Here is a 24,773-nt window from a genome sequence, read left to right on the forward strand (position 1 = left end):
CCAATAACAAAGGAAGAAATTGAAGAAGCCATCAAAAGACTACCAACCAAAAAAAGCCCTGGACCAGATGGGTATACAGCAGAGTTTTACAAAACCTTCAAAAAAGAATTAATACCAATACTTTTCAAGCTATTTCAATAAATAGAAAAAGAAGGAGCTCTTCCAAATTCATTCTATGACGCCAACATCACCCTGATCCTGAAACCAGACAAAGACACTTCAAAGAAAGAAAACTACAGACCAATATCTCTAATGAACTTGGATGCAAAAATTCTCAATAAAATCTTGGCGAATCGAATACAAAAGCATATCAAAAAAATTGTGCACCATGATCAAGTAGGATTCATCCCCGGGATGCAAGGCTGGTTCAATATACGGAAATCAATAAATACTATTCACCACATCAATAGACTTAAAGACAAGAACCATATGATCATCTTGATAGATGCAGAAAAAGCATTTAACAAAGTACAGCATCCCTTTATGTTCAAAACACTAGAAAAACTAGGGATAACAGGAACTTCCTCAACATTGTAAAAGCTATATATGCTAAACCTCAGGCTAGCATCATCCTAAATGGAGAAAAACTGAAGGCATTCCCTCTAAAATCTGGTACAAGACAGGGATGCCCTCTATCACCACTTCTATTCAATTTAGCTCTTGAATACTAGCCAGAGCAATTAGACAGACAAAAGAAATTAAAGGCATAAAAATAGGAAAAGAAGAACTTAAATTATCGCTATTTGCGGATGACATGATAATATATTTAACAGACCCAAAAGGGTCTACAAAGAAACTGCTAGAGTTAATAAATGAATTCAGCAAAGTGGCAGGATATAAAATCAACATGCATAAATCAAAGGCATTCCTGTATATCAGCAACAAAACTTCTGAAATGGAAATGAGGGAAACCACTCCATTCACAATATCCTCAAAGAAAATAAAATACTTGGGAATCAACCTAACAAAAGAGGTGAAAGATTTATACAATGAAAACTACAGAATCCTAAAGAGAGAGATAGAAGAAGATCTTAGAAGATGGAAAAATGTACCCTGTTCATGGATAGGCAGAACTAACATCATCAAAATGGCGATATTACCCAAAGTTCTTTACAGGTTCATTGCGATGCCAATTAAAATCCCAACGGCATTTATTGTAGAAATAGATAAAGCAATCATGAAATTCATATGGAAAAACAAAAGACCCAGAATAGCAAAAGCAATTCTAAGCAGGAAGTGTGAATCTGGAGTTATAGCGATACCACAGTTCAAACTGTACTACAAAACAATAGTAACAAAAACAGCGTGGTACTGGTACCAAAACAGGCAGGTGGACCAGTGGTACAGAATAGAGGACACAGAAACCAATCCACAAAATTACAACTTTCTTATATTTGATAAAGAGGCTAAAAGCATGCAATGGAGGAAGGATAGCATCTTCAACAAATGGTGCTGGGAAAATTGGAAATCCATATGCAATAAAATGAAACTGAATCCCTTTCTCTCGCCATGCACAAAAGTTACCTCAAAATGGATCAAGGAGCTAGATATCAAATCAGAGACATGGCGTCTGATAGAAGAAAAAGTTGGCTACGATCTACATACTGTGGGGTCAGGCTCCAAATTCCTTAATAAGACGCCCATAGCCCAAGAGTTAATAACAAGAATAAATAAATGGGACTTACTTAAACTAAAAAGTTTTTTCTCAGCAAGAGAAACAATAAGAGAGGTAAACAGAGAGCCTACATCCTGGGAACAAATTTTTACCCCTCACACTTCAGATAGAGCCCTAATATCCAGAATATACAAAGAACTCAAAAAAATTAAACAATAAGATAACAAATAACCCAATCAACAAATGGGCCAAGGACCTGAACAGACACTTCACAGAGGAGGACATACAATCAATCAACAAGTACATGAAAAAATGCTCACCATCTCTAGCAGTCAGAGAAATGCAAATCAAAAGCACCCTAAGATACCCTCTCACTCCAGTAAGATTGGCAGCCATTATGAAGTCAAACAACAATAAGTGTTGGTGAGGATGTGGGGAAAAGGGTACACTTGTACACTGCTGGTGGGACTGCAAATTGGTAAGGCCAATCTGGAAAGCAGTATGGAGATACCTGGGAAAGCTGGGAATGGATCCACCATTTGACCCAGCTATTGCCCTCCTCGGACTATTCCCTGAGGATCTTAAAAGAGCGTACTATAGGGATACTGCCACATCAATGATCATAGTGGCACAATTCACAATAGCTAGACTGTGGAACCAACATAGATGCCCTTCAATAGATGAATGGATAAAAAAAAATGTGGCATCTATACACAATGGAGTACTATGCAGCAATAAAAAATGACAAAATCATAGAATTTGCAGGGAAATGGATGGCATTAGAGCAGATTATGCTAAGTGAAGCTAGCCAATCCTTAAAAAACAAATGCCAAATGTCTTCTTTGATATAAAGAGAGCAACTAAGAACAGAACAGGGAGGAAGAGCATGAGGAAAAGATTAAGATTAAACAAAGACGAGTGGGGGGAGAGAAAGGGAGAGACAAGGGAAAGCATATGGAAATGGTAGGAGACCCTCAATGTTACACAAAATTACATAGAAGAGGATGTGAGGGGAAAGGGGGGGGGAAACAAGGGAGAGAATTGAACAACAGCAGATGAGGTAGAGGGATGATGGGAGGGGAGGGGAGGGGGGATAGTAGGGGAAAGGAAAGGTAGCAGAATACAACAGTCACTAATATGCCATTATGTAAAAATGTGAGTGTGTAACGATGTGATTCTGCAATTTGTATTTGGGGTAAAAATGGGAGTTCATAACCCAATTGAGTCAAATGTATGAAAGATGATATATCATGAGCTTTGTAATGTTTTGAACAACCAATAAAAAAAATTAAAAAAAATATTTAAAAAAAACAAATAATCCAATCAATAAATGGGCTAAGGAACTGAACAAATACTCCGCAGAAGAAGAAATACAATCAATCAACAAACCCATGAAAAAATATTCATCATCTCTAGAAATTAGAGAAATTCAATTAAAACTACACTAAGATTTCATCTTACTCCAGTTAGAATGGCAATTATCAAGAATACAAACAGCAATAAATGTTGATGAGGAGTGGGGAAAAAGGTACACTCATACATTGCTGATGGGACTACAAATTGGTGCAACCACTATGTAAAGCAGTATGTAGATTCCTCAGAAAACTTGGAATGGAACCACTGTTAGACCCAGTTATCCCACTCAGTTTATATCCAAAGGACTTAAAATTAGCACACTGCTGTCACACAGGTACATCAATGTTTATAACAGCTCAATTCGCAATAGCTAAACTATGGAACCAAACTAGGTGCCCTTCAATAGATGAATGGATACTCAGCCTTAAAGAAGAATGAAATCATGGCATTTGCAGGTAAATGGATAGAGGTAGAGAATATTATGCTAAGTGAAATAGGCCAAACCCAAAAAACCAAAGGCCATTTTTTTTCCTCTGATAAGCAGATGCTGATCTATAATGGGAGGGATGGTTAGGGAAGAATAAAGGAACTTGGATTGGGCAGAGGGGAGTGAGGGGAGAGGGTGTGGTGGTGGGAAGGATAGGGAAGTGAGATGGACATTATTTCACTATGTACATGTATGACTACACTACTGGAGTGACTCTGTGCAATATACAGCCGGAGGAATGACAAGTTGTACTCCATTTGTGTATAATGTACTCCATTTTGTATACAAAGTACATTTGTGCACAAAATACATTCTACTGTCATGTATAACTAATTAGAACAAATAAAAAAGATAATCACTATAAGAAATAAACTAAATAAATATTAAACAGCAAAAATAATTGAACTGGGTTGCACTCTATGCATGTATGTCAAAATAACCCTACTGTCACAAGTTCAAATATATATCTAAAAATAACAAAGTTTTTTAAAAATAATATACCATATGCCAAGAAATATTCCAAGTATTAACTAATTTAATCCTGACAATCCAGTGGGGTAGGTGTAATTCCCTATTTGTAAGTAATGAAACAGAGGCATATAGAAAGTAAATAACTTGCCCAAGATCACATTGCTATTAGCTATTAGAACTTGAGCTGGAACTCAGAATTCAAATAAAAAAATAAAATAAAAATGAATGAATGAATAAATAGAACCTCTCTAAAAATAACTAGCACAAGAATCCCTTGCTTAATAAAACAAGTTCCGGTACAGGCCTGGGCTGGGCTGGGCTGTGGTGGAGCCTCACTGGAAACACTTTCTGACAGAGTGTCAGGAGAGGCATCCCTGAACAAAAATCTCTTATAAACAGGTGATCAGCATGGCAGCAAGGGTTTTGGAAGGGGGTGACCAATTTGTAGCTGATACTCTTTGTCAGAAGAAGAGCAAATGCCAAGTCATCACTCAAAAAGCCTGTGGCACATGGGTCTTTACTGCAAGAATGTCAAGCCAATCTCATCAGAGGGTGCTACACAATTCATGTAAACCACTTTGATTAAGCCTCTTGACATAAAAATCCAAGCAGGCTGAAGTCTCACATGCTCTTTACCACACAATCCTCCAGCAATCAAATGGTCTATAACAACTATCCCCACAGAATATTTGAAAGATAATTTTTGTATCTATTCATTTTTGGGCCAAAGATGAATTACTCACAATATATGGTGTTGATTGGACATTGGAAAATAAGGTGTATGGGTCCAGTTGAAAGAGCCCTCCTTCACTCCTTCAGCCAAAATAAATTCTTAAGATATGACAGGCTTAAATATAACAAAATGAAACTTTTAAAACCCCGATGAAACCATTACAAATATTAAATAATAAATTTAAGGTGTTTGATCAAAAAAATTGGAGACAAACACACAGTCAATTAAAACAAAAGCATGTATTTTCCTTCCCTAATATATCTGAACCTTTAGTGATTTCATATATATACATATGCATACACATACATATGTACACACATATATATGTAATGTGTAATATATGTATATATATTAAATATAATATATGGTTTATGTCTATAATTATAAATAGTAATTCATGACATGCTAACATTTTATATATCTATTTGTATCTCTACAAAATAAATTTTGGTAAAGGTCTGGGCTGGGGAGTCATCTTTATATGAAAAAATATAGAAACATAGGTAGATATAAATTTAACCCTCACAGCTCTGAGAGACATATGTTTAGAATTTGGCTTCTCTATCTTTAGAGTCAATCAATGTATAATAATAACTATAAACTCTAAATAGTGTTTCATTTCAACTTATATAATATATACAGATGCTTCATGACTTACAATGGGGATATATCCTGATAAACACATTTTAAATTTAAAATGCATTTAATACACCTAAGCTGGCTGGGTGCAGTGGTGCACACCTGTAATTCCAGGGGCTCAGGAGGCTGAGGCAGGAAGATCACAAGTTCAAAGCCAGCCTCAGCAATTTAGTGAGGCACTAAGCAACTTAGCAAGATCCTGTATTAAAATAAAAAAATAAATAAAAAGGGCTGGGGATGTGGCTCAGTGATCAAGTGCCCCTGGGTTCAATTCCTGGTACCAAAAAAAAACGAGAGAGAGAGAGAGAGAGAGAGAGAGAGAGAGAGAGACACCTAAGCTAGAGAACACCCTATTTTTTTTAAGAGAGAGAGAGAGAGAGAATTTTAATATTTATTTTTTTTTTTAGTTTTCGGCGGACACAACATCTTTGTTTGTATGTGGTGCTGAGGATCAAACCCGGGCCGCACGCATGCCAGGCAAGTGCGTTACCGCTTGAGCCACATCCCCAACCCAAGAACATCCTAGTTTTAACTTATCCTATATTATACGTGCTCAGAACACTTACATTAGCCTACAGTTGGAGAAAATCATTTCACACAAAGCTTATTTTATACTACAGTGTGAAGAATCTCATATAATTTACTAATACATATATCTAAAAATATGATGACAACACAGCACACTACAGATTGTTGGTTGATTCCCCTCATGATCATGTGGATGACTTGGAGCTGTGACTGTTTGGTGCTCCTGCCCAGGATGGAGAAACTGGGTCATACCATATACTGTTAGCCTGGAAGATCAAAGTAACAAATTTGAAGTATGATTTCTAATGAATATATCCTGCTTCAAGTGAATGTATATTGCACCATCCTAAAGTCACAAAAAGTAAGTAGAACAATTGTTAGCAGGAGATCATCTGTATGTATAATCTTAAGGTGAACCGTCATTTACAATTTGGGGCATAAATACATGTTTCCAATAGCCTTCTTGATAGTTTTGAATACTTGGGGCAAACTTATAATGTCTGTTGAGACTATCAATATGTTTTACTTTGTAATACAACTGATGAAGATCAGGGATGACAACAGTATCAGAGGGCCAAATATGAGAGGCAACCCGTTTACTTATAATACACTCTAGCAAGTATGCAGCTACCCACATAGCAGACAGCACTGATATTTGACTTTGTTGCTGACATAGCCTCAGAGACTGTGAAGATATCCAAACATTACCTGCACTGTTGATTTACTTTCTCCAGTCTCAAAATACACTGCCCAGTGATGGAATATGGGTTATTGGTCCATGTCTAGCTACCCTGGGGCAAAAATAGGGAGAATAATTCCAACTTCCCAAACGAAAGACAGGGCTATACATGAAATGGGAGATTCCAAACAATGGGGAAGAGATTGGATGCTAGACAGTTGTGACAATGAAAACTGTCTACAACTGCATGCCTTAGCAATCCATAGTGGCTGCCAACATGGGCATTAGAGTCAACAGTCTGGAATCAAATACTAGATCAGCATTTGCCAGTTGTATGACCTATTGAAAGACAAAGTTACAACAAATATAGTCTAGAAGAACTTCACTGGCTTTAATTACAATTCTAGAAATAGGCAGTGGTGGAGTGGGACAGAAAATGGTTCAGAATGTCCCATCCTACAACATTTGTACATTATAGTTATAGTCAGAAAAAAAATAGTGAGGGGGCTGGGGACATAGCTCAGTTGGTAGAGTGCTTCCCATGTATGCACAAGGCCCTGGGTTCAATCCCCAGCACCACACACACACACAAAAAAAAAAAAAATCAGAAAAAAGTGACATACAGAAACAATCTGATTAGTTACAAGTGGCATTTGCCTTACATGGTCATGCTTTAGCAGCTTCCATTCCCTGATTGGCTATAAGTTCAGCTGCTATGATTGGTTGAGACTCAATTACTTGGACATGACGTTATATTTCCAAGTTACATTACAGTCTGTTTACACATCAAGCTAGATTACAGTTCACTCTATATAGTGGCCACTTAGGACCAAACTTTATCACCCAAATACTGAGACAAGTTTCTGTCAAATTTAACAAACCTAACCGTTCTTTTAAAATAGGATTTCTTAAGAGAATTATTAACACCCCAAAACAATTACTGTGCACAATGCATTAATTTTTCTCTCCTGTTCCTAGAATGGTGCTATGTGCCTTCCTTGAAAAAACTGAGAAAATAGTTACTCAAATCTTTTCTTAAGGGCTTAATTCTCTCACTCAGCTCCTTCTTTAAAAAGTTACAGGCTTCAATAAATCATTCCCCTTTACTTTTTTATCTTTGATTTCTAAAGTATAGGTATAATGGGGATCCCTTTCATGTATTAGGGGTCTACTTCAGGCTTTGAAGATAAATCTTGCTGGCCAACCACAAGCAGTGTTTTTTAAATATTTTTTTTAGTTGTAGTTGGACACAACAATGCCTATATTTTATTTATTTATTTTTTATGTGGTGCTGAGGGTTGAACCCAGGGCCTCGCATGTGTTAGGCGAGTGCTCTACCGCTGAGTCACATCCCCAGCCTACCACTAGCAGTTCTTTTTGTTTTTGTTTTTGTTATTAAGGATTGAACCCAGTGGTGCTCAACCACTGAGCCACATCTCCAGCCCTTTATATTTTATTTTTTATTTTGATACGGGGTTTCATTAAGTTGCTTAGGGTCTCTTAAAGTTGCTGAGGCTGGATTTGAACTCACAATCTTCCTGCCTCAGCCTCCCAAACTGCCGGGATTAAAGACTTGTGCCATGATGGTCAGCACTGGTAGTTTATTTTAAAGCTGACATTTCTTCCCTTTCTCTTCTCCTTCCACAGCCACAAGGAAACAAAATTAACATTCTTCCTGTTAGAAGCCAAGCTGTATACCCTTCTGCTCATTGTTCACAAGAATAAAGAAACTACAGACCTGTAAACTGGAACAACAGCTCTTCCAAGGATATAAGTTAAACATTAATTAGACCTACTGGTCTTGGAAAACAGCCTTTGCATCCCTCTTCTTAAAGCTGTTTCCTCTAGCAGTGAGAATGGCAGCCTCTGTGACATGAATCCAGAATCTTGCTCCTTTGCTAGCAAAGCAATAAAACAACTTTTGCCTTTTTTGCAAAATTTTGACCTCATAATTGGATCACATCAGGGACAAGGTCCAAGCTTTCAGAATCATGGGTAAAAATTGTTCCTTGGTCATAATTTTTAAAGAAAAATTAATGAGTTAAAACATTTAAAGCACTTGGAACAGTGAATTAGCTTTCCTGTGGATGAATATGAATATACCGCAGTGAGCTTCAACATCATGTACAACCAAAAGACACTAATTTTAAAAAACTAGAATAAAATAGCAGAAATATCAGTAGAGAGAATGGAACAGGAGAAGGGAGGAGGAGGAGGGGGAAAAGGGAAGTAGTGGGAACTGAACTAGAGAAAATTATATTTCATGCTTTTATATCAAAATGAATCCTAATGTTATCTATAACTAAAGAGAATAAAAATAAATATGAAAAAGAAATATCATTGTTAGCACATCATATCACATTTATATTTTTCTACTCCTATTTGTAGCAAAGGTGCTCAGTAAAATAGGTGAAGAATGAATGAATACATGTGTGAGTGAAGATGAACCGTAGTGTTGTGAAGAGTAAAATTGGAGAGACAGGAAGCAGAAAGACTATTTGGAACTTGCTAGAACATTAACAATAAGAAGTAAGTAAAGAGGTTTTGAAACAGGGAGGAAACAGTAGTGAAAAATGGAGAAGGTACAAAGATAGTTTCATCAGACTTGGAATCTCATAGAGTGTGGGGAGTGGAAATAGTCAGACTTGTGAGCTTGGGTAACTGAGTGCATGAATGACAGTATCATTCATAGAATTGAAAACATTTCCAGGGAGAAATGATATTTGAGTTTGGGACATTTGGGCAAATAATCTTATAAGCAGTCTAAAATATATCTTTGTTAGGTGTTTTTTTTTTTTTTTACTTTTGTAAAACTTTATTTAAATTCAAAGGATCTTTTAAACAGGTTTCATCCAAAACATTCCAAGAAAAGTGGGATGTTTGGTGACTTGCTTGTGTGATTGCAAGTGGCAGAGACAACTGTTAGTACCTTAAGGAGAAGAAGGAGGACCTATTGAAAGACATTATAATATGAAGGAATAATGTGGATTAATGGGAAAAAATATAGCAGAGTCTCAGAAAGGGTACAATTAGAAAAACAAGCCAGCAGGTACCCAGAACTCTGTTTTAGGGTTTTCTTTCTTGGGTTGGCTTCCTTATTCTCTCTCTGCAGATAAGCATTTCTGTTATTCAGTCCACATGATGGGAGGTGGCCATGCCACCTGTAGTAAATATTAGTATTTTTCTCATATTCCCTCCATTTTTGCCGTTTTTGATGATCCCCTAGCTTTGGTATACTTTCCTATACAATTCATTTTCACCTGAAACTCTGTTTAAAGGACCTCCAATATGGTCTTGGAGTCCCATTTGGCTAAATGTAGGAGATATAAGTAAATGCCCGAGAATTTCCATTCACCCCACTCCTGGGTAGCCCTTAACCAATGATAACAGCTGAAGGCATGTGAATGCCTTATTTCACTTTCATGCTTCTAATCAGAAAAACTCTAAGGCATAACTTAACACTCCAGGGGGTCACTAGTAGAAAAGATTGAGTTTCCCTACCTCCGGCAGGACTTTTTGCTTCTTGCATTTTTCCACCCTGATTTCATCAGAGTCTTACTGATTTCTCCTGTGAGCACTTACTTAATAATTTGCTTGCAGCTGTATCCTCATCTCAGGGTCTACTTCAGAGGAACTCAAATCTTATGGGTTGATTTGTGTCCCCCAAAACAGATACATTGGAAATGTATCTGTTGGAATGTAATTAGATAAAATGTAGCAATTATGGTGAGCCCTAATTCAATATGACTAGTGTCCTTATAAAAAAGGGAAATTTGGACACAGAGATAGATGTGCACAGAAAGAAGACACATAAGGAGATGACCCTGTAACTAGAGTGATATATCCATAAGTCAATGAATGCCAAGGATTGCCAGCAAACACCAGAAGCCTTGAGATTCAGGAGAGATGAGAAATCACTCAATTAGGCCAAGGCCTTGATTTTGGACAGAGACACTAAAACTGTGAAAGAATGAATTTCTGTTATTTTCAGCCACCCAGGCTCTGGTACTCTGTTATGCCAGCCCTAGGAAATGAATGCTTTGAAACTAACAGTCATGATTCCATGTCTTTATACCTCTTATTTTTAAGAAATCAATACAGACTGAAAATAGATTCTCTTAGCTCCTATTCCAGATACTCAAGTACACATTTTTATTGGATCACCTTGGCTCTTCAGATATATCTAGGAGGTAGAGTAACATCAAACCAGCATCCATAATGCAATTAATAGAAAATATTCCCATAAAAAGGGGAGAGAATTGTTTGTCCTATGGGCTGGAGAGATAGCCCCAAAGTGGCCACTACAAAAAGAGTTCTCAGAATTTTCAGAAGTTTCAGAGAAATCTGTCCTCTCCTAATACCAAACTAGCACATATGCAACAAGAACTGATGAAGATTATTTTTTTTTTCAAATTCAGAATATGTCCTAAATTCATAGGGTTTCCAAAACATGAGATTTGAAAAATTCTCCAAGTTGCTTAATGTTGCCATTTTGATTTCCTGATTTAGTTTCTCAATAACAACAATACATGCTACAGAATAATGTTAATTCAAAATAAACAACAAATCGTGCTGTGCACTGAAACATGAAGTCAATTTATGTCAAATGTTGTTGCACAGAGATTGAAATTTAATAAACAGAAATCTTACCAGTATATCTATGAATTTACTTAGCAGAACAGTATTTTGTCTTCGGAGCCAACTCTAAAAGGGAGAAGAAAAGAAATGAAGTTAGGGTAAGTTTTCTTCTGAGTCAAACTGGAAATAGAATATTTTGTACACTGTATCAGAGGGTGAATTTCATTTCTACTATCTCAGTAGCAGCCAATTTGAGCCTGATTTAAAGCTGATTGTTTTCAAGCAGTTACTGGTATACATGCATTTATTAATAGACAGGCACTGAGTCTCATTTTTCTTCTACTTTCTCTACTAATCTAGTTATAAAATGTGATTTTCATCACCTTTGAACATACATGCATTGAAATGAAATACAATTTTCTTATTTCAATATCCATCCAACTTTTCCTTTTAAATAACATTTATTTTCTCTTTTAGGGCAGAGGAATTTTGAAGATAGAAAATCTAAGCACTTCAAGTTTCTTCTTGAGTAGAGGTAGTGGGCAATACATTAGCTAAACTCTTGACTTTCATTGTCAATTATCCAGAAGCAGACTCTGTGATAAGGGATCAGAAGCAAGTGATTTATGAAGAAGTGTTCATGGGATAATCTGGTTAAAAGATGGGGAAAACAGAAGAAGAAAAGGGAAAAAAGCAAGTAAGGGTATGGTTTTAGGCCAACCCCTTACTTCAGCCTGAGCATGAGTAAAGCACCAGCTAGCCATGGGCTAACGGTCATGTAGGGACAGAAGAAAGTTGGGAGGGGATACAGGGGCATGTCAACTACCAAACATTTCCAATGTTTTGCTATTATGGCAAAGTAGACCCAGTATCTCAAAGGAGGTCTCTAAGAGAATCACTGGGGTGTGCCCTTAGAAGAAATATCACACAGAAACTGGAAACAGTGCTCAGAAATGTTAAAAGGAATCCAACAGTGTACTTGATGTCTCTTTGCCAGGTATGTTCTAAGCGATATTGTTGAGATAGAAAGCACAGTTTTTTTTGTTGTTGTTGTTTAGATTCTCTCCAACCTTAGGCAGTCTGCTTTAGACTTCTTTACTATAGTCCTCATGCCTACACCAGACTCTTGGGTCACCACATCTCAGCCTGATCCTCTGTGACCTCATTCCCCACTAATATGGTAGGATGGATCAAGCACAGATTAACTCCTTTACCTTCTTTAATTTGAAATTAGATTGACTTGTAACATAGAATTAATTGAAAGCAAAACTGCCTTTGATAGTGCTGCAAAATTGAAGTTGTCAAAATCATTATTTTAGAGAATGTTTTAAACACCAGAAAAAATCTAAAAGCCTTGTTATTAGTTTTTTTCAATATGTATGCAGAGATAGCAGTTGATAATACCATATTTCTGAATGGCCCCCTGCCATGATTCTCATATATTGACTCAATCCTGACAAACTCTGAAGAAGAAACATAGGATTCTTCTTCTATAGCAGCCTTCTCCACAGGATGCTACAATGAGGAAGGATAATCTGGATAGGCTACCAACCCTGTAACTGATCACTCCAGTGTTCAAGTAGAATTGCCATAATTAGGCAAGATGTGCCTAAGTTTCATCCTCAGCTTCTCCCTTCTTTGTAGGATTTACATATGTATGAGTATATCTAGAATCCTGAGGAGGTAGTTATAGAGAAATAACTACTTCAATGAGAAGCTGATTATCTTCCTAGAAAGACTTTCCATGAAGAAGAAGGATCATATGGACAGAGTTTGGTCAAGGGTAGTAGATGGTAGCTGATTGAAAAGGACAATTGTAAAAAAAAATAAAGAAAAGAGTCACTTGCTCTTGTCTTGACTCAATCTTCCAGCTCAGTTCTAGAAACTCATACCTAAATTCATACCTCTTGACATCACATTCTGCTCCCTTTCCCACAGCATGATCCTGCCTTTGTGACAATTTTCTTTATTTTTCTTATATATTTTTAACTTGAATATGGATTCCTATACAACATAATTTGTTTTGCCTTGTTTTTGAACTTTTATGTATATAGACTCATAATGTTAGTATTTTTTGGTGACTGTCTTCTTTAGTTCAATGTTTTGTTTGGAATAGCTGGGTATAGCCATTCTCCTCTTGTTTTCATTTCTATATTTCACTTCTGGATATAACACTTCTGTATATTTGTTCTACTGTTAAGGTGCATGTAGATTGCTTCCATTCATTCATTTTACAAATTATACTGCTTAAACATTCTTGTATTCATGTATATGTATGAAAGAATTTCTCTTGGATATATCACCAGTAGCAAGATACAACTTCAATTTTATTAGAAAATGACAAATAGTTTCCAAGGTGGTTAGACCAATTTAAACTCCCACAAGCAGTACTTGGGGACTCCCATTGCTCATTGCTCTGTAATAATTCACCAGTCTGAATTATCAGACTTTCAGTATCTGTTAATCCATCAGATATTATTATATTTAAATTGAATTCCCTTGATTACTAATTAGATTATCAAATACATTCATGAATGCTTTAATTGTTATGTTGTTAAATGGAATATTTAGCTTCCATTTAAATACATTACATTTTCCATTTTTTTTAAATAAACTTTTTGAGATATAATTTACAAGATGAATCCATCTAAAATGCACAATTCAATGAATCTTGACAAATGTATGCAACCAGGTAACTAGAACCCCATCAAGATATAAAGCATCTCTATCACTCTAGAAACTTCCTTTATATCCCTTTAGGCATTCCTAACTGCTATCATTGGGCAATCATTTATTTGGTTTCCTTTAGTACTTTTAGAGTAGTTTTGCCAGTTTCAGAATTTCATATAACTATAATCATATAATATACATTTAGGATAGCCAAGTATCCTAGATGGCCCACAATTATCCCTACCTTCTGGTATTCATACCTTAGTATAGCCCTTTCCCACTCTACCAATAATATACAACAGAAGTAAATTATATGCCATTTCTGAAATGAGGTTATAAAAGACACATCTTAGTACCTTTCACTCTCATGCTCTTGGATTACGTGTTCCCAGAGAAACAAAGTACTCAGAAGTCCTATGGAGAGGCCTATGTGTCAAGGGACTGAAGCCTCTGCCAATAGCTATGTATGTAACTGAACTTGGAAATAGATGCTCCACCCTCAATCAAGTCTCAGATGACTACAGCTCCCTCTGAAACTTATCATTTTGGCAACTTCCTCAGAGACTGAGCCAGAACCACCCAGTAAAGTCAATCCTGGACTCTTGATGCAGTAAGATTGAAATTAAAAAGTTGTATTAAGTCACTGAGTTTTGGGCTAATGTTATGCAGCAATAGATACTTAATATGGTACTGTTTTGTGTTTAGCTTCTTTCACTCAGCATATGTTTTAGAGATTTGTCAAGGTTGTTGTAACTACCAATAGTTTTGGCTTTTTATTCCTCAGTGATATTCTAATATATGACTAATAATATTCATTATCTAAATATTGCTAATGATTTGGTTCAGTATATGCTACTCAATAATATAGCAATGTGACCTATCAAATAATTTACGCTGAATGAAATTGAGAAAAGGCATAAGCAGGAAGAACTTTCTTACCTTTCCCTGAAGCAGGTTACATAAATAAGCCTCATGTGAGAGGAATCCTCCATAGAAAAATGACACTCCAAAACATGAAATATTGTTGAGCTGAAGACAATTAAGAAGAAGCAGATGAAGGAGAGCTCTCCATTCTGCTATATTTCTTAAAAACAGGACACAGATTTTCAATGACAAAAGGTATTCTGCCAATTTCCTTACTAGGGGGAACAAAAACTAATCACTGAAGACAGATGTTGACCCTCATTGGCCAGGAAATAGGACCAGAGGAATCCACATAACAAGCTTTACTAAATAGCTTTTACCTTTCATTTATCTGCCTTCCCAAAACTTGCTGCTCCTAAAAACTCCAAGTATTTTTCTTCATCTTATTATTTCTTTAAAAATTTATGATTCTTTGTTGAAGATGCCATACAAGCTGGAATTCAAAACCTCTTCGAGAACTCCTCACTCCAAGGATGTCTTCAATGTATGTATGAAATATACATCTTAATAAATTTCTATTCTTCTCATGTCAAGTTGTCTTTCATAAAAGGAATCCAATCAAAGTAAAACCTATGGGGTTATTTTTCTGCTTCATTTTCCTATCCCTGGAGGAAGGGAACATCCTTATCTCTGAAGACAAAGATGACACTACAAGGAATCTGAAGGAAAAGGACTTGCAAAGTTTCCCCTCATTTGACTATCATTAACTCATACTCTATCCTGTCATATTTCTCTATATTTCTTTACTCTTCATCAAACCTAGCATAAAAACACTCAGATTTAACCAATTGTTTGGGTCATCTCCTTACTAGGGCTCCTATGTTATGTAAAACTTGTGTTAAATAGATTTGTAAGTTTTTCTCTTGTTAATCTATCTTTTGTTACAGGATCCTGGGGTCAAGAAATCAAATGAGTAGAAGGAAAAGATATACTTTTCACCACAATAGTAGGTAGAGATGTGATTATATTTATATGTATTTGTATCCTATAAGCTTTATAATATCTTGATTGATTCTAATAATTTAGTTGCAGATCTTCCTTGATTTTTAAAGTACACATGTGTCATTTGTACCAAATGATACTATGATTCTTCCTTTCCTCAACTAATACTTTTTCTTGCTTTAGTTCACTGACCAGGGCACTGGTACAATATAGGGCAGAAGTAATGATAACAGACAGCCTTATTCTTTATACTAAGGAGAGAGATGGAACAATTAACCATTAAGTATGGTGATTGCTTTAAGTTTGCTCTTGAGTAAAAGTGTTTTTAAAGTGTTTGTTTTTTTTAAAAAAATAGTGTATGGATACTGAATTTCATTAAATGTTTGGTTTTTCTGATTCTATTGAGGGGGATATATATATCTGTTTATGAATATAGACATCTCCTTTAACTTGTTAATGTGGTAGATTATATAAATTGATTTTTTTAAAATTTTTTATTGTTGGCTGTTCAAAACATTACATAGTTCTTGATATATCATATTTCACACTTTGATTCAAGTGGGTTATGAGCTCCCATTTTTACCCATATACAGATTGCAGAATCACATCAGTTACACATCCATTGATTTACATATTGCCATACTAGTGTCTGTTGTGTTCTGCTGCCTTTCCTATCCTCTACTATCCCCCCTCCCCTCCCCTCTCCTCCCCTCTTCTCTCTCTGCCCCCTCTACTGACATTCATTTGTCCCCCTTGTATTATTTTTCCCTTTCCCCTCACTTCCTCTTGTATGTACTTTTGTATAACCCTGAGGGTCTCCTTCCATTTCCATGCAATTTCCCTTCTCTCTCCCTTTCCCTCCCACCTCTCATCCCTGTTTAATGTTAATCTTCTTCTCATGCTCTTCGACCCTACTCTGTTCTTAGTTACTCTCCTTATATCAAAGAAGACATTTGGCAATTGTTTTTTAGGGATTGGCTAGCTTCACTTAGCATAATCTGCTCTAATGCCATCCATTTCCCTGTAAATTCTATGATTTTGTCATTTTTTAATGCAGAGTAATACTCCATTGTGTATAAATGCCACATTTTTTTAATCCATTCATCTATTGAAGGGCATCTAGGTTGGTTCCACAGTCTTGCTATTGTGAATTGTGCTGCTATGAACATCGATGTAGCAGTGTCCCTGTAGCATGCTCTTTTTAGGTCTTTAGGGAATAGACTGAGAAGGGGAATAGCTGGGTCAAATGGTGGCTCCATTCCCAGCTTTCCAAGAAATCTCCATACTGCTTTCCAAATTGGCTGCACCAATTTGCAGTCCCACCAGCAACGTACAAGTGTACCCTTTTCCCCACATCCTCACCAGCACTTGTTGTTGTTTGACTTCATAATGGCTGCCAATCTAACTGGAGTGAGATGGTATCTTAGGGTGGTTTTGATTTGCATTTCTCTGACTGCTAGAGATGGTGAGCATTTTTTCATGTACTTGTTGATTGATTGTATGTCCTCCTCTGAGAAGTGTCTGTTCAGGTCCTTGGCCCATTTGTTGATTGGGTTGTTTGTTCTCTTATTGTCTAATTTTTTGAGTTCTTTGTATACTCTGGATATTAGGGCTCTATCTGAAGTGTGAGGAGTAAAGATTTGTTCCCAGGATGTAGGCTCTCTATTTACCTCTCTTATTGTTTCTTTTGCTGAGAAAAAAACTTTTTAGTTTGAGTAAGTCCCATTTGTTGATTCTAGTTATTAACTTTTGTGCTATGGGTGTCCTATTGAGGAATTTGGAGCCCGACCCCACAGTATGTAGATCGTAGCCAACTTTTTCTTCTATCAGACGGCGTGTCTCTGATTTGATATCAAGCTCCTTGATCCATTTTGAATTAACTTTTGTGCATGGCGAGAGAAAGGGATTCAGTTTCTTCTTGTTGCATATGGATTTCCAGTTATCCCAGCACCATTTGTTGAAGATGCTATCCTTCCTCCATTGCATGCTTTTAGCCCCTTTATCAAATATAAGATAGTTGTAGTTTTGTGGATTGGTTTCTGTGTCCTCTATTCTGTACCATTGGTCCACCCGCCTGTTTTGGTACCAGTACCATGCTGTTTTTGTTACTATTGCTCTGTAATATAGTTTGAAGTCTGGTATCGCTATACCGCCTGATTCACACTTCCTGCTTAGCATTGTTTTTGCTATTCTGGGTCGTTTATTTTTCCATATGAATTTCATGATTGCTTTCTCTATTTCTACAAGAAATGCAGTTGGGATTTTGATTGGCATTGCATTAAACCTATAGAGAACTTTTGGTAATATTGCCATTTTGATGATGTTAGTTCTGCCTATCCATGAACAGGGTATATTTTTCCATCTTCTAAGATCTTCTTCTATTTATCTCTTTAGGGTTCTGTAGTTTTCATTGTATAAGTCTTTGACCTCTTTTGTTAGGTTGATTCCGAAGTATTTTATTTTTTTGAAGATATTTTGAATGGAGTGGTTGTCCTCATTTCCATTTCAGAGGATTTGTCGCTGATATACAGGAATGCCTTTGATTTATGCATGTTGATTTTATATCCTGCCACTTTGCTGAATTCATTTATTAGCTCTAATAGTTTCTTTGTAGACCCTTTTGGGTCTGCTAGGTATAGAATCATGTCATCTGCAAATAGTGATAATTTAAGTTCTTCTTTTCCTATTTTGATGCCTTTAATTTCTTTCGTCTGTCTAATTGCTCTGGCCAGTGTTTCGAGAACTATGTTGAACAGAAGTGGTGAGAGAGGGCATCCTTGTCTTGTTCCAGATTTTAGAGGGAATGCCTTCAATTTTTCTCCATTCAGAATGATGCCAGCCTGAGGCTTAGCATAGATTGCTTTTACAATATTGAGGTATGTTCCTGTTATCCCTAGTTTTTCTAGAGTTTTGAACATAAAGGGATGCTGTACTTTGTCGAATGCTTTTTCCGCATCTATCGAGATGATCATATGGTTCTTATTTTTAAGTCTATTGATGTGGTGAATAATATTTATTGATTTCCGTATATTGAACCAGCCTTGCATCCCAGGGATGAATCCTACTTGATCATGGTGCACAATTTTTTTGATATGTTTTTGTATCCGATTTGCCAGAATTTTATTGAGGATTTTTGCATCTAGGTTCATTAGAGATATTGGTCTGTAGTTTTCTTTCTTTCTTTCTTTCTTTTTTTTTTTTTTTTTGATTTTAAATTTATCTCTTCTTTATTTCTTAAAATCTTTTTTTTAATTTATTTTTTTATTGGTTGTTCAAAACATTATAAAGCTATTGACATATCATATTTCATACAATAGATTCAAGTTGGTTATGAACTCCCAATTTTACCCCAAATACAGATTGCAGAATCACATCGGTTACACATCCACATTTTTACATAATGCCCTATTAGTAACTGTTGTATTCTGCTACCTTTCCTATCCTCTACTATCCCCCCTCCCCTCCCCTCCCATCTTCTCTCACTACCCCATCCACTGTAATTCATTTCTCTCCTTGTTTATTTTCCCATTCCCCTCACAACCTCTTATATGTAATTTTGTATAACAATGAGGGTCTCCCTCCATTACCATGCAATTTCCCTTTCTCTCCCTTTCCATCCCACCTCATGTATCTGTTTAATGTTAATCTTTTCTTCCTGCTCTTCCTCCCTGCTCTGTTCTTAGTTGCTCTCATTATATCAAAGAAGACATTTGGTATTTGTTTTTTAGGGATTGGCTAGCTTCACTAAGCATGATCTGCTCTAGTGCCATCCATTTCCCTGCAAATTCTATGATTTTGTCATTTTTTAGTGCTGCGTAGTACTCCATGGTGTATAAATGCCACATTTTTTTTATCCATTCATCTATTGAAGGGCATCTGGGTTGGTTCCACAGTCTTGCTATTGTGAATTGTGCTGCTATGAACATCGATGTAGCAGTATCCCTGTAGTACGCTCTTTTAAGGTCTTCAGGGAATAGTCCAAGAAGGGCAATAGCTGGGTCAAATGGTGGTTCCATTCCCAGCTTTCCCAGGAATCTCCATACTGCTTTCCAGATTGGCCGCACCAGTTTGCAGTCCTACCAGCAATGTACAAGAGTACCCTTTTCCCCACATCCTCGCCAGCACTTGTTGTTGTTTGACTTCATAATGGCTGCCAATCTTACTGGAGTGAGATGGTATCTTAGGGTGGTTTTGATTTGCATTTCTCTGACTGCTAGAGATGGTGAGCATTTTTTCATGTACTTGTTGATTGATTGTATGTCCTCCTCTGAGAAGTGTCTGTTCAGGTCTTTGGCCCATTTGTTGATTGGGTTATTTGTTTTCTTATTGTTTAATTTTTTGAGTTCTTTGTATACTCTGGATATTAGGGCTCTATCTGAAGTGTGAGGAGTAAAAATTTGTTCCCATGATGTAGGCTCCCTATTTACCTCTTTTATTGTTTCTCTTGCTGAGAGAAAACTTTTCAGTTTAAGTAAGTCCCATTTGTTGATTCTTGTTATCAACTTTTGTGCTATGGGTGTCCTATTAAGGAATTTGGAGCCCGACCCTACAATATGTAGATCGGCGCCAACTTTTTCTTCTATCAGACGCAGAGTCTCTGATTTGATATCTAGGTCCTTGATCCATTTTGAGTTAACTTTTGTGCATGGCGAGAGGAGGGGATTCAGTTTCATTTTGTTGCATATGGATTTCCAGTTTTCCCAGCACCATTTGTTGAAGATGCTATCCTCCCTCCATTGCATGCTTTTAGCTCCTTTATCAAATATAAGATAGTTGTAGCTTTGTGGATTAGTCTCTGTGTCCTCTATTCTGTACCATTGGTCCACCCTCCTGTTTTGGTACCAGTACCATGCTGTTTTTGTTACTATTGCTCTGTAATATAGTTTTAAGTCTGGTATCGCTCTACCGCCTGATTCGCACTTCCTGCTTAGAATTGCTTTTGCTATTCTGGGTCTTTTATTTTTCCATATGAATTTCATGATTGCTTTATCCATTTCTACAAGAAATGCCGTTGGGATTTTGATTGGCATTGCATTAAACCTATAGAGAACTTTTGGTAATAGTGCCATTTTGATGATGTTAGTTCTGCCTATCCATGAACAGGGTACATTTTTCCACCTTCTAAGATCTTCTTCTATCTCTCTCTTTAGGGTTTTGTAGTTTTCATTGTATAACTCTTTCACCTCTTTTGTTAGGTTGATTCCCAAGTATTTTATTTTTTTTGAGGATATTGTGAATGGAGTGTTTTTCCTCATTTCCGTTTCAGAGGTTTTGTCGCTGATATACAGAAATGCCTGAAGTGTCTTTGTCTGGTTTAGGTATCAGGGTGATGTTGGCCTCGTAGAATGAATTTGGAAGTTCTCCCTCTTTTTCTATTTCCTGAAGTAGCTTGAAAAGTATTGGTATTAGTTCCTCTTTAAAGGTTTTGTAAAATTCTGCTGTATACCCATCCGGTCCTGGGCTTTTCTTAGTTGGTAGTCTTTTGATGGTTTCTTCTATTTCCTCAATTGATATTGGTCTGTTTAGGGTGTCTATATCCTCCTGACTCAATCTGGGCAGATCATATGACTTAAGAAATTTATCGATGCCTTCACTATATTCTAATTTATTGGAGTATAAGGATTCAAAGTAATTTTTGATTATCTTCTGTATATCTGAAGTGTCTGTTGTGATATTGCCTTTTTCATCCCATATGCTAGTAATTTGAGTTCTCTCTCTTCTTCTCTTCACTAGCATGGCTAAGGGTCTGTCGATTTATATAAATTGATTTTTTGAAGTTTACCATCCTTGCATTCTTGGGATACTGCCAATATAGCATCATGCATCATATTTTACAATTTTTGCTGAATTGGTTTGAATATTTTATTGAGCATATTTGCATCTATATTCATGAGTAAGATTTACCTTTAATTGTTATTGCTTGTATTGCCTTGGAATGAATTTTGCATTGGGTTATTCTACCATTGGGGCTCAGAAAATGCAAAGAATGACACTTTGACACAGAAAGTATTTTGTAATGAAGCACATCAGAAAGGCTTCAGAAGCAAAGTCTCTTTCTGATCTTCTCCTGACCTTCTTTTTCCTGCTCCCCTTTCCCCCTAAGGAAGGCCATAGACACTAAGAACTCCTCTGAACTGTCTATAAAACTAGAACCCTTTACCCCCAAATTTACCTATAAAACCTGAAAATGTTATTTTAACCTTCTTCCTGCATTTCTAGATAAAGGCTGGCCATAAAGAAATTCATTGACTTTCATTGTCAAAAACCCTCATAGGTTCCTCATTCCAAAGGGGTCCTATCCTATACCCAGAAGGAAGGAATGCTGCACAGAGAAGCCAAGAGAATATAAATAGATAAGCCTTACTGAGTTTCCTCTCTCAGTGTATTACTGTTGGGCCATATCCTTTATTTTCCAGTCATATTTCTACATGGCTGTACATTCTTCATTGAATATAAGCACAAAAATGAACAGTTTTCCCTGGGTTTTTGGATCTTCATTTCTGAAGGCTCCTGTCACACACTAAAAAGCTTTGATTAATCTGTTTTGCTTTTCTCTTGTTAAACCCTTCTTCTGTTATAAGACTGTCATTCATGACCTTTATGATGGGGACAAACGAGATGACACAGTTCTGCCCCTACCTGAGCCTCATAAAATAATTTGGAGCATATTAACCCATTTGTTTTATTAGAACATGTTTGTATCAGATAAAAATTTCTTCTTTGACTACTTGCTAGAACTCTCCATCAAATATACTTGGATCAGGCTTTTTCAAAATTTTTATTATTGATGATAGTACTTTAATGGTAGCTCTTCATTCTAGGTTTTCTGAAATGAGTTTCAGAAAGTTTTAGGGCTATTAACAAATAGTACAGGTCTCCTCCTTCTAGACATCTAATAGAATTTCACTGACCCAGTATCGTTGAAATTTGGTGCAGTTTGGTACCTTGCTTGGATCAAGGAAATGTGAACACAATCACTAAGAATTATTCAGTCAGTAGTTGTAAAGTAATCTGTAGTGCTTTTCTTCCCTCTGCTGAGCACCTGGCAAAATGGGGTCTTGATTAGCTTGAGACCCTGAATGTAATGGACAAAGGGCATTGCCAATTCCACAATCATGTGTTATAAATGAGAAATAAACTTCTGTTAAGCCTTCCTTTGAGGTTTTGGAGTTGTTTATAACTTTAACTTATAATATTACAAACTAGCCCAAACTGACTGTTATATTTTTCAAAGAATTTGTGTATCTTATCTAGATTGACCAATTTTGGCTGTAATATCATTCATAAGATCCTCTTATTTTATTCATAAGATCCTCTTATATTCTAGGTAGTAATACTTTTTTCTTCTTGGTGTTATCTGTGCCTTTGGCCATTTTCCTCATTTTTTTTCTTTCCTAGCACAAATTTTCTTAAACTTACCAGTATTTTAAAAGAATTGACTTTTTTTGTTGATCATCTTTATCCTATGGTTGTTTTCTATAACTTTTAACTTCTCCTTTTTATCATGTCATTCCTATTTTCTTCAGGTTTATTTGGCTCCACTTTTATTAATTTTTTTAATTTATATATGACAATGGAATGCATTACACTTCTTATTACACATATAAAACACAATTTTTCATATCTCTGCTTATATACATAGTATATTCACACCAATTCGTGTCTTCATACATGTACTTGGATAATAATGTCCATCACATTACACCATCATTAATAACCCCCTGCCCCCTCCCTTCCCCTCCAACCCCTCTGCCCTATCTATAGTTCGGCTATTCCTCCCATGTTCCCCCTCCTTAACCCACTATGAATCAGCCTCCTTATATCAGAGAAAACATTCAGTATTTGGTTTTTTTGGGATTGGCTAACTTTACTTAGCATTATCTTCTCCAACGTCATCCATTTACCTGCAAATGTTATTTGGCTCCTTTTTACTGACTTGATGACAAAATCATTCAGATAACTAATTTTCTTTTCATTTCTTTTTTGAGAGAGAGAGATAGAGAGAGAGAGAGAGAGAGAGAGAGAGAGAGAGGGAGAATTTTAATATTTATTTTTTAGTTTTGGGCGGACACAACATCCTTGTTTGTATGTGGTGCTGAGGATCGAACCCGGGCCACACGCATACCAGGCGAGCGCGCTACCACTTGAGCCACATCCCCAGCCCTATTTATTTATTTTAAATGTTTGTTTTAGTTCTAGTTGAACACAAAGCTTTTATGTCCCTAGTATCTCTCTTTTATTCTCCATGTCTTTTCTCTTTGTGGCCCATCCTGGAATATTTCTTTTGACCTATCTACTATATCACTAATTTTGTCTTCCCCTGTGTTTAATTGGCTAATAAAACCGTCCATTTGGTTTTTATTTTCATATATTTTAAATTTCAGAAGTTATATAAGATTTTTTTCATAAACATGCTTGGATCTTTTTAAAAAATAGTTTCTTTCTGTGCCCTGTGAATAGTTTACAAGCTTGTCTTTTTTTAAACATCCCTATATTTTTATAATTTGCTTTCGATGATTGCAATATCTGAAGTCCTGGGGTGGGACATAATTTTCTGTGATCTGTTTCTACTGACTCTTACTCATTCTGCATTGCTTTTTGTGTGTAGGTGTACTTAGCATTTCTTTTCCTTTCTTTCCTATATTTAGAAAAGTGATTTCATCAGCTCTTTGATGTCCAGCATGAAATACTGAAAGGATATTCTCCCATATCTACACAATACTTGGAAGTCATTATCAGTCTTCCACAGATTTAATCTAAATTTATAGCTTCAAAGTTTCTTGATCACCTAGATAATTTTGGTTGTAAAACAGAAGAGGTCTCACTTATAGTTATAATTTTTCAGGGAATTTTTTTCATACTTATTTCATCAGTGTCAATCCTGTGGGGCAAGAGACTGGGGCATATTTACTTCTGGTTCAGCTTTTATCATACTCTTATACTTGGGAAGATCCTGAGTTTTCTTTTCTTTCTCCAAGCCCTATCAGGATATAGTTTGCCAGATATGGTAAATGCCCTCAGGGAAACATTGACTTCAGTGCTCTCTTTCCTCTCTGGCTTTCTCTCATGTAAGATATTGACCTGACAATTTTCTATTTGTCAGTTATTTAATAACCTTAAAGATTTTTAAATTTTAGATCTTTAAATTGCT

The sequence above is a fragment of the Marmota flaviventris genome, chromosome X, assembly GCF_047511675.1.
Source record: "Marmota flaviventris isolate mMarFla1 chromosome X, mMarFla1.hap1, whole genome shotgun sequence".
NCBI classification, from domain to species: domain Eukaryota; kingdom Metazoa; phylum Chordata; class Mammalia; order Rodentia; family Sciuridae; genus Marmota; species Marmota flaviventris.